The sequence below is a fragment of the Podarcis liolepis genome (genome assembly GCF_965112155.1).
Source record: "Podarcis liolepis genome assembly, chromosome: 5".
NCBI classification, from domain to species: domain Eukaryota; kingdom Metazoa; phylum Chordata; class Lepidosauria; order Squamata; family Lacertidae; genus Podarcis; species Podarcis liolepis.
Window position 1 is genome coordinate 71,625,027 of NC_139556.1, and position 9,925 is coordinate 71,634,951.

Genomic DNA, 9,925 nt, shown 5'->3' on the forward strand with positions numbered 1-9,925 from the left:
CATTGAGGGTCAGTCCCCAATCCTGGCTCTGCCAAAGCTGGCTGAAGAGAAGCCAGGGTAAGTCCAGGAAAAGTGGTGTTCTGGGAGTATGGCAGGCGCATAGCGAGAGCATGGCTGGGGTGGGACAGGAAATAAAAAAAGGAAGACCCCCTTTCAGCCTGGTCACATGAACTAGCAACCCAGCAGAATGTACACTGGCAAAAGGGTGCTTAAGTCAAAGGCTTGTTTTCCTTCTGCCAGACTCATAGGGGTAAATTCTTTTGACTTCCTATAGTTAGGATTCTCTTCTCACTTCTGTGCCTACATGAGAGGGATGCTCATATTAAGTGAAATCTCACAAAAATATTCTTTACACACATCATTTAATCAGCATTTTTGTTTAGCTGAAGTATGTTCAGTGCAACTTATTTGTATTTGTATTTTTTTAAGGCTGAAAACCAAAGCAATTAATGACTGTTTCTTTGGGTAACACCACACTGTACTTAAGGTAAATACAATATTGTGAGTAGACATAAAGCAAATCTTACTCAACTTTATGCCCTGCAGTCAGAAGAGAGGGGAGTGTGTATGCATTTTCTTTACACATGATCACTCCCAATCCATAGATGCCATTCAAAGCTTTGTGAAAACCACGCCTTCAACATCTGCTCCTTGCAATATATAATTTTGTGAATTGCTTTTTTGGATAGATTATTGTGGCAGTATAAGAAATGCCTAGTTTTCAGGTAAAACGAGAAGGGAATCCTTTTAGGATTTTAAATTGCAATGCATTTGAAAAGCATAATATGTTATTTGGGACTGTGAGAAAGATTTCAACACAACAGAATAAATATTTCTCTCACTTGAGACGTTGAAGAATTTCAAAATGCTGAATAGTGCTGGCATGCTGAACTTCAAACCATCTCATCCTATTTTAACCGAAGGAGTCCATGTGATGAGGATCATGGCAAAGTCTGTAAACCACATGTATTAACTGAAGCTATGTACTTTCTGCCCCCACCCGATTTTTATACCCATTTTGAATTTTATCTCCTCAATATGATCTTGCTGTAATTTAAGTTTTTGAGCCACAAGTATGCTTATTCTTTATTTATTTTTGTCAGATTTCTTAAAAATATTTTCTGAGATTATTGTTTTAAATGATGTGAGCCTGCTTGACCTTTAAATATCCACTGGTCCCCTCACCAAACTAAGCTTTCATAGCACACAGTGGCAGTATTCTTCCCTAAAAGGTCTACAACATCATATTTTGTAGGTACTACATTGACCTTTCAATTTTTCTGTGACTGGTGTTCTGAGTCTTTAAAAAAATCAGTTAAAATACTGTAGGAAAGCAGTAACTCCAATCCTAGCAAAGTGATAACTTCAGGTAGGTATGCATTGGCCTATATTTTATCCCTTGTTTTTGTTTGTTTCACAGGACGAGGCAAGATCTTTGCCAATTCCCTACTATATACCGTAACTCATGTTGATAATGCTCATTTCTGCCTTACACAGTGGAGAAGCATTCAGTGACAGACATTTCAGAGTGGGGCAGAGATCCTGTGGGCCTCCAGAAGTTGCTAGACCACAACTCCCATCACCCATGTGTTGTGACCACTGGCTATGATGCCTGAAGCTGATGGGAATTGGAGTGCAACAGTGCATTCCAATAAGGTTTTAGGCCCCATCCCAGTTTAGACCACCTTTAACAGCACAATTCTATGCATGTCTACTCTGAAATAAATCCCAATGAATTCAGTGGGACTTGCTCCCAAGTAAGTGTATGTAGGATTGCAGCCTGAATCACCCATTCACTTTTAAGAGCAACATTTTACCAGGCAGGGCTCAGAAGAACAGCTAGTTTAGTAGCAGTAAAACATAAAAATTTGGCCAATCCCTAGACATATAAGCGGTATAAGGATAATTAAATAACTAAATCAGATATTAGCTAGAATTGACAATCATTTAATAACTGCATGAATTGCACCAGACAGCTGTGATGTTCTAAAGGAACCCACGTCAAATTCTTTGCTATATGGTTGAAATAAAGTAGTCAATCACAATTTTATATAGAAATTGAATTTGTTTTCAAAAACAAGAGTTGAGGGAAACCCAACACTGTTGCTTTTTAAGTGATACAATGTAGATCTCCTGTAGAAAGTGATACAGCTTAGATTTGAATCAGATCAGACGTTTTGACATGCTCCTGGTGCATTAAATGAAAAACATGATAACCTCTATATATCATTAAAGAGAATATCTCCAACATTGTAGAGGAGCTAAAACACCAAAACTTTTCCTTCTCTCAAGATTCATCTAAATAAATAATTCCTCCATAAGGAGAACCAGCTATCAACATGCCACTGGTTGCTACTTGAGATTAAGCATCTTTCTTCCATCTTAAGTACAAGTCTTCTTTTACCATGAGAAGAAATTCATGGATATATACAATATATTTCCATCCTATAGCATGAATATATCCATTCTATGGTGTCCACACCTGGGGGGCAGGAAGTTGACACATTTTGGAATTATTAAGGTCACAACTTTATCAACTGCACTGTATCTTTACAACTGAGACATTATTATAATGCATGAGCTACTTTACAACTCACACTGCCTCAAATTAAGATGAGTCTGATCTTGCTTTGCATTGAAGGTAGTGTGCTGCCTATCTCCTCCTTCTTTCAGGTGTTCACTATCCCCCTGAACATCCAAATTCAGGTTAGCCTTAAAGGGATTCATTTCCACAGCCATGAGCTACCGCTCATAGGTCTAGGAAGTACCGCTCCATCATTCCAATGTCTCCCTATATTGACTGATGTTCTTGCTTAAATCTGTTACTTTCCTGAAAACCTCTCCCAGATTGGCGGGGGGGGGGGGGATATCACGTGTAGCCTTTATGCAAACAGTGGTATTTAGACTGCAACACAAAGGTGAGGAGCTATTAAGGCAAATGACAAAGAGGGAATGAATAACCTGTTTTACTCTGATCTCCAGCCAGCAATGAAATTTGCTTCTATATCTTGGTGCCTACACACCCCACCTCTCTCTGGGGCCAGATGCAACACTGCTGTCACACAATTTCATCCTTATGGGAGGTGGGAGGTGCTCCCTGTTTCATAGGACCTACATCTTAGGACCTACATTCATATCAATTCAAACCTTGTGGGAAGCAGCTACTGGTTATAGTCTCCTATTCTATCATTTGATACAAATTGATTTTATATCATGTAGTTGGTTAAGAAGAAGCAACACTTGATCCACGTAATTTTCTGAGGGCAAGAGAGTTGTTGAATTTTTATGTACATTTTAAAAAGTAAACTCTTTGTAGATATCTGAGCTGGCACAGTAGTTAAAATCAGCAGCCATTTGGATCATTACCAAATTATTACTACAAAAATGCATTATCTAGCCATTAAGCTCTGTAATTAAAAAGTCGTTTGCAAACATAAGGAACTAAACAAAGTAGTTCTTGGATGCAGAAGGTTGGTTTTTAAATCCCAAAGATATAATACAAACAGTCTGAGCTAAGTGAGTGGGATCCGGCTATTGGCTTGATGGAGAGAAACAGGAAACACGTTCTGCAGTCTTAGCCTGAAGTCCCAAAGATCTCAATATTAGACTTTCTTCAATAATTAATTTGGCTGCATGGTACCCTGGCAGAGCGACGGCAACCAATAAATTATCCCTGTGTGTATTCAGTGAGTTTCTCTCTCTCTGCTTAGTAGTGAGGCTTCAGTCTGGCTAATCAAAATGTTGCAATCCACTGTAAAGTGGGTGCCACAAATTTGAACTCCTTGGAATGCAGCAATTATCACCTAAAGTGCAGCATACTGAAGGGATTTTCAATTTCCTCTAGTCTGCTCCATACTGGGAGCAGAATTTCCTACTTCAGCTTCAGCTAATTTTTGTGGGATTGATTCTATTAATGCAACTCCCCACTGGGTGTTAATATGAATAGGAAAGAGGGTTAGAGTACTGCCATTGGGTTCCAGATACGTAGTGTTGGGATTAATTCCCTAGTCTGGAACTGATACCATATCCCAAAATGAAGCAAGCATCTTTCTGCTGGTTTCATATCTTCTTTGAAAATGAAATCATTTCAGACATCTTTGGGAAACCACTTCAAACATTTAAGTTGCCACAGTTAACCCCCCCCCCCCCCGCCCGTTCTCCTAAATATACCCAAGGCCCTCATCCCTCCTTGTGGGGAAAATGGATATATTGTAAATCTACCTGAACATCTATCATTGCCTCCATGACTGTCATGATTCTAACAAACAAGGTACAGTTAAGTAAATGAGACATCTGTTTACTAACAGCATTACAACAAACTGAAAGCAGTACAAGGTTGAACATCATTACACTTGGCTAAATGGCTAATTAAACAGTCTTTTAAACTGGGAGGTAGTGTTTCATTTGTTATTATGGTATGCATTTGTTTGTTTTTATATTGTATACTGCCCTGTGAACCTCAGATGAAGGGTCGTATAGAAATGTAATTAAGTAATAATAATAATAATAATAATAATAATAATAATAATAATAATAATTCCTCCTCAGGTGGGGGATTCCTCACTGCAAGATTACTTAAAGCCCTAGCTATGCAGCAAAACTGTGGAGAAAATGCCATGTGTTTCTGTTATTGTTTTAAAGAAAGATATATTCTATGACAACTGTGGCCTTATATTCTTATAATGTTAGAAGCTGGTTTAGCTTTGGTTCCCAGGTGAAAGGTTAGCAGAGAGACAATGCTTCAAAACTGAGTAAGCTGGATTGGATGAGGCACATTTCAGTCTGGTTGGCTGGAGGCTCCAGTCAGTTGGACAACAAACGGTCAATTGGAGATCAACAGTCAGTGTCTGTGTGTCAGAGTCAGAGTGTCAGTCAGTCAGTCAGGTGTTGGTGTGGAGGTAATTGGCTGGGATCGAGTACTAGGCTTGAGGCAAAAGCGATTCAGAGGCTAAAGTCAGCAGCAGCAGCTCTGGAATGTGTGGAGACTGCCAACTAGCATCTTAAGCCCCAATACAGGCCTTCAATTTTGCTTTTGTATATAGAACTCTCTAAATAAACCAGTTTAATTTAACCTAGTCCCTGGAGTCCATCTCATATTCAAGTCCAAGCATGTTACCAAATGATTGTGAGGCCTGAAGGAATTGGTGGCAGTTAAAAAATTAAAAATACACCAGCGCAGGTACTTGTGGTTTAAGGAAGTGAGGCTGAGAACCCTGGGATTCTTGGCACTGTGGTGGCAGAGATAGGAGCTTTCCACAGAAGCCCAGGACCTGAATAGATCTTCTGATGAGAAAGAGGACTCTCAGACAAGAAGGCTGGATGAGGGTCATCCATACAAGGAGGAGAGTTCAGTCTCTGAGGCCAACAGGCCTCAAGCCCATATGAGTGCCTTGAATGGTAGATGGAAACCCATAAAGAGAAGTGCCAAAGTTTAGGGAAGACCCATTGGGAGTCAATATCTTCTCAGGAGTAAAGTCCTCCTCACAAGGAGACCTCTCTTTGACAACAGGTAATGGAATTCAGCTAGAACTCGGGTGTGGTTCCAGCAGCTGCAGCCAAAAAGCCATGTTGGAAGAGTTGCTTGAACGTTTTTCTGCCAGTGCTGTGTCTTTTGCCAGATTCCCTACTTGCCTGGGATTGGAATTTGCACCACCCCTCCCCCTCCCCCTCCCCCTCCCCCTCCCCTCTTTCTTTTTTCCTTTCTCCTCCTGTGACAAGGCTGCATTTTAATGTTTTAATGTTGTATTTTAATCTTGTTTTTAAGTTGTATGCATTCAACTTGTTTTTATTATTGGTTGTTAGCCGCCCTGAGCCTGGCCTTGGCTGGGGAGGGCAGGGTATAAATATATTATTATTATTATTATTATTATTATTATTATTATTATTATTATTATTATTATGTGAGCCTTTGTTTGTCTGGGGCCTTGGGTGTGTCACTGCTGTCCTGTGACAGCTCTGTTCTCTAGGAGTTTCTATTCAGGCCAGAACCCACCTAGGACAGAACAATGTCCCTGATATATGAGCACCCAAGAAGCAGGTTCATGGCATGGTGTGTGTGTTTTTATATTCAGCATTTGCTACTGGAGGCTACGATGACCTTGGTGTCAAGAGACATCCTTAATCACATTTCAAAATATATCCAATAATTGCATGCTGCTGAAAATGTACTGCACTTCACATACTAAATGCCTGAGTAAACAGAAATATTTTTACCTTGCACCTAATGATAATAATGTAGAGGACAAAGGCACTTCACCTGAAAGAGTGTTCCATAATGGCGGTGCCACCACAGAAAGGGCCCTTCCATAGTTTACCATCCGTTCTCTTCTCATACCTCTCTCATGTTCAGACCCCATTTCAGAGTCATGCCTGAAACCGTGGAAACTCACTGCCAGTCACTGTAAAAAATACTGAGTTAGATTTTATTATTATTATTTTATTAAATTTGTATACCACCTTTCATTCGAAGATCAAAGGTTGTTCACAAGACAAAACTGCAAAACACAGATGCGCTAGTGGCCCAGCTCAGTAGAAAGTGGTTTTTGATCTTCCATGTTGCCATAATTTCCCTTTTTGCCTTTCCCTTTTTGATTCTTGTCTCTTCTGTTTTCTATTAAATATCTTAAACTGTGCACCACCTTACATGTATTGGCAGAAATGTGGTATGTAAATGTATAGGCAAGTAACTGAATCCTGGAATATATAGATGCATCTAATGTTTAAAGTTCAACTGTGATTTGGTTGTTTTTTCATTTCTTTTTTTAAAAACATGTGTGCAACTGTCAGCATTACCTTAAAACAATGTCAGGGGAGGCCATGTTGGATTCTCTAATTCTTTCATAGTGCACATAAAATCAACTCGGTGAAACATTTATGGCACCATGTGTAGCTTAAGGCTTGCAATAACCCCATTATTATTGTGCAATGCCTGACCACAATATCTTTTACACAACTGCTTAAACTTTAGTCTGTTTTATGAAGGGCAGAATGTCTCCAATTTACTCTGGCTAGACATCACAATATTTTCCCAATGTTTTGTTGTTGTTAAAATATTATCTGTATTTGCAGAATTGCAGGGAATGTAAAATACACTGAACTGCGCCCTTTCAGAGACAGGTGAGAATGGTTACAGGGATCAGATTTGACAATGAAATACACAGCACTTTTTTGTTGGAACATGTGGGGTTTTTTGTAGGAATGTCTGCATCCTGTTCATTTGCAAGTTTTAAAGCCGATACCTTTTCTCACCCTCAATCCCTTTTCCTTTACAATATAAAAAGGAAAACAGGTGCCTTTGGGTCTGGTTGTGTATCCAGTAAAACCTTAAATTTCCGTCAACATTGCTACCTTTTTGTGGGAAAATATCCAACTGGGGTGGGGTGAGGGAGGTTGTCTAATTAGTTTCCCTACAGGAATTGTATTGGATGTCTGCAAGTGTAACTCTCTGCATAAAGTTGTCAGAACATGTGGTTTTCTTTTTAATCAAAGTTTAACTGTGGGGAGCTGTACTTCAAAGAGTGAAAGGGTCCTCTTTACATCCCTCTATTGCAAAATCTAATAGCTTTGAAAGTTTGACAACTGCAGAAAGGTGTCCAGAGTCTCATTCCTGTCTTTGAATTCTCTGAGTTCACATTTAGAATAGATCTAAATTCTGTACGGATGTGGCAAGTTTTAAAGCTGTGTGTATATTTGTGTGTGTGCATATGTACACATGCACACATTATTTATGCAGGCAAGAAAACTCTAAGTGATTTTTGCCAAAAAGATGCAAGGTACAAATCTGAAAGGGCTAGTTCAATATGTGCGCGACCACACATACATGCGTCGTGCCAAACCAAGAAGTGACCCAAAAACATCACAAAAATGTCACACAAAAAGGGGAGGAATGGGGAGGGTTGGGGGCAGAAAAGGATGTTTGCAGGCTTTTTTCTGAGGTATATAATAAAAATAATTACCTGTCCTTCATCAGCAGGTCAATAATTTTAAAATTCAGAATTCAAAATGGTTACAGTGGTTTATAGTCACAGGAATAAAATGCTGTTATGCCCTGATTCAGCACAAGAGGCTACAGTTATCCCAGCCCTGATGAAGTTCAAAACCACCTACCTGCTTGCCTCCCTCAAAAGCTCCTCCCCTGTCTTCGTAGCTTGCTGCAGGAGATTAGAGGTATGTATGTCAATTTCAGTTTATCTCTATTTCTCAACTTTCTACTCTTAGATCCCATTCTTGTTATTTCTGTATCATGCAATTTGCTTTTTAAATCCTCATTTTAGTGTGAATATCTCTTTATATACACATCTTGTATATGACAATTTGGCCTTATATACTTCTTCTTCTTCTTCTTCTTCTTCTTATTATTACAAAGGCAATCTCTTATGCACTACCATTTTGTATACTATTTTCACTGATATATGCATTTTATGCACACTTTACCGTAGTTATGCATAGGCATTTTTGTACACATTACTTGGCTGCAGAACTGCAAAAGTCAGAGAAGTCAAATCATGAAGGATGGTTGTGCTATGGGTCTTGTATCATCTCAGAAAGTGAGATTTGGGTAGGTTCACCTTGAATGTGAACTGAATCAAATTTCCCCTGATTCCTACACATAGCTGTGACTGTGAGCCTTGTGGCAGGAAGCCTGGGATCAATAGATACTGGTGCATTCCTGACGTGGGAATAGAACTGAACCCTCATCCAGAAGAACCACGCTGAAGTGTTGCGTCAAAGTGACAAGTATATTGACAGATCTGCAGCATGATCCTCTGCAAAAATGGAAGTCCCACTAAGTTATACCAGTACAGTTTTCTGACATGGACGAGCCGAGATAGCCAATCTAGTACTCAGAGCAGCTTGTTCCACTGACAATTTTCAAATGCGCTTCTGATTATTATGTTTTTTTCCTAAGTAAATATTTTCTCATTTCAGATACAGATACTGCACTCATCACTTGGAGAGAGATTGCCTAATTGCTCCGCAAAAGTGCTGCTCTGTGTGTGGCAAAGCAAAACAGCTGGGAGGGCTCCCTGATGGTCTTGGGGTTACATGCAAGCACGGTAATGAGCCACTGTGCATTCGCCAGGTTTACAGACCATCTGGCCATAAAGATCAGTCCTGGAGGGGGCAGCAATGCCCTGGTCTGACTTCCGTGTTGAAAGCCTGTGAGGATTCCTGCTAATGACAGATAATCACTTACATACTTCCCAGTTGAAGAGGTACTGCTTGGTTATGGAGGGCAGGGAATTGGGTTGTTTTGAACAATAAAAGACACAAGGTGCAGAAGAGTTCAAGAGTTAGATGATGCCCCCTTTTCAAATATACTTCACTTCTGCACATTAACAGCATGAAGGATATATGCCGTAAATATTATTCCTCATTCTAATGCCTGCCTAGCAAAATTCTTGAGTCTCCCAACTCACTCTTCATTTTAGCTGCTCTTGACAAATTATTCTATAATGCAAAGCAAAAGCGATAAAAAGGGAAGGTACGGTATAAATTCCTTTTCCTTCACTTCTTCAGTGACCAAACTGAGACTCTTTAATATTCCTCATAAATCATCTCATTGTGGAGCAGTTTGCTGGGCTGTATGTGTGCATGCATGCAAGTGTTCATATGACAGAAGCACATTTCTTCCATCCAAGGACAGCATCAGAAGTAAGCCTGCCAAGGTGAAGCATGATAGCTTTCACTGCAAGTATTGCAAAACTCATTTGGCAGGCTATCATATGTAGCAGGAGTGAGATGACTTCAGCCTTGTGTTGTATATCTTCTTTCTGCGCAAGAATATGCATAGCCCATCCACCACTGTGCATTAAAGTGCACACTGATGATCCGTTAACAGTTAAAGGGCAGACTAGATGTAACATCAATGACGTGATTAACGATCATGTTGTGCAGTTTTAAAAATTAAGTAACAAATTTGTAG

General features: G+C 39.6%; 1 long non-coding RNA gene across 1 annotated transcript; it reads left to right on the forward strand.

The window, feature by feature from the left end:
- Positions 1-5,305: 5,305 nt before the first annotated feature.
- Positions 5,306-9,436, forward strand: LOC310708037. The gene is made up of 4 exons (XR_014526814.1): positions 5,306-5,509; positions 7,069-7,116; positions 8,057-8,166; positions 8,929-9,436. It is a non-coding gene; the product is annotated as an uncharacterized lncRNA (long non-coding RNA).
- The last annotated feature ends 489 nt before the right edge of the window (positions 9,437-9,925 follow it).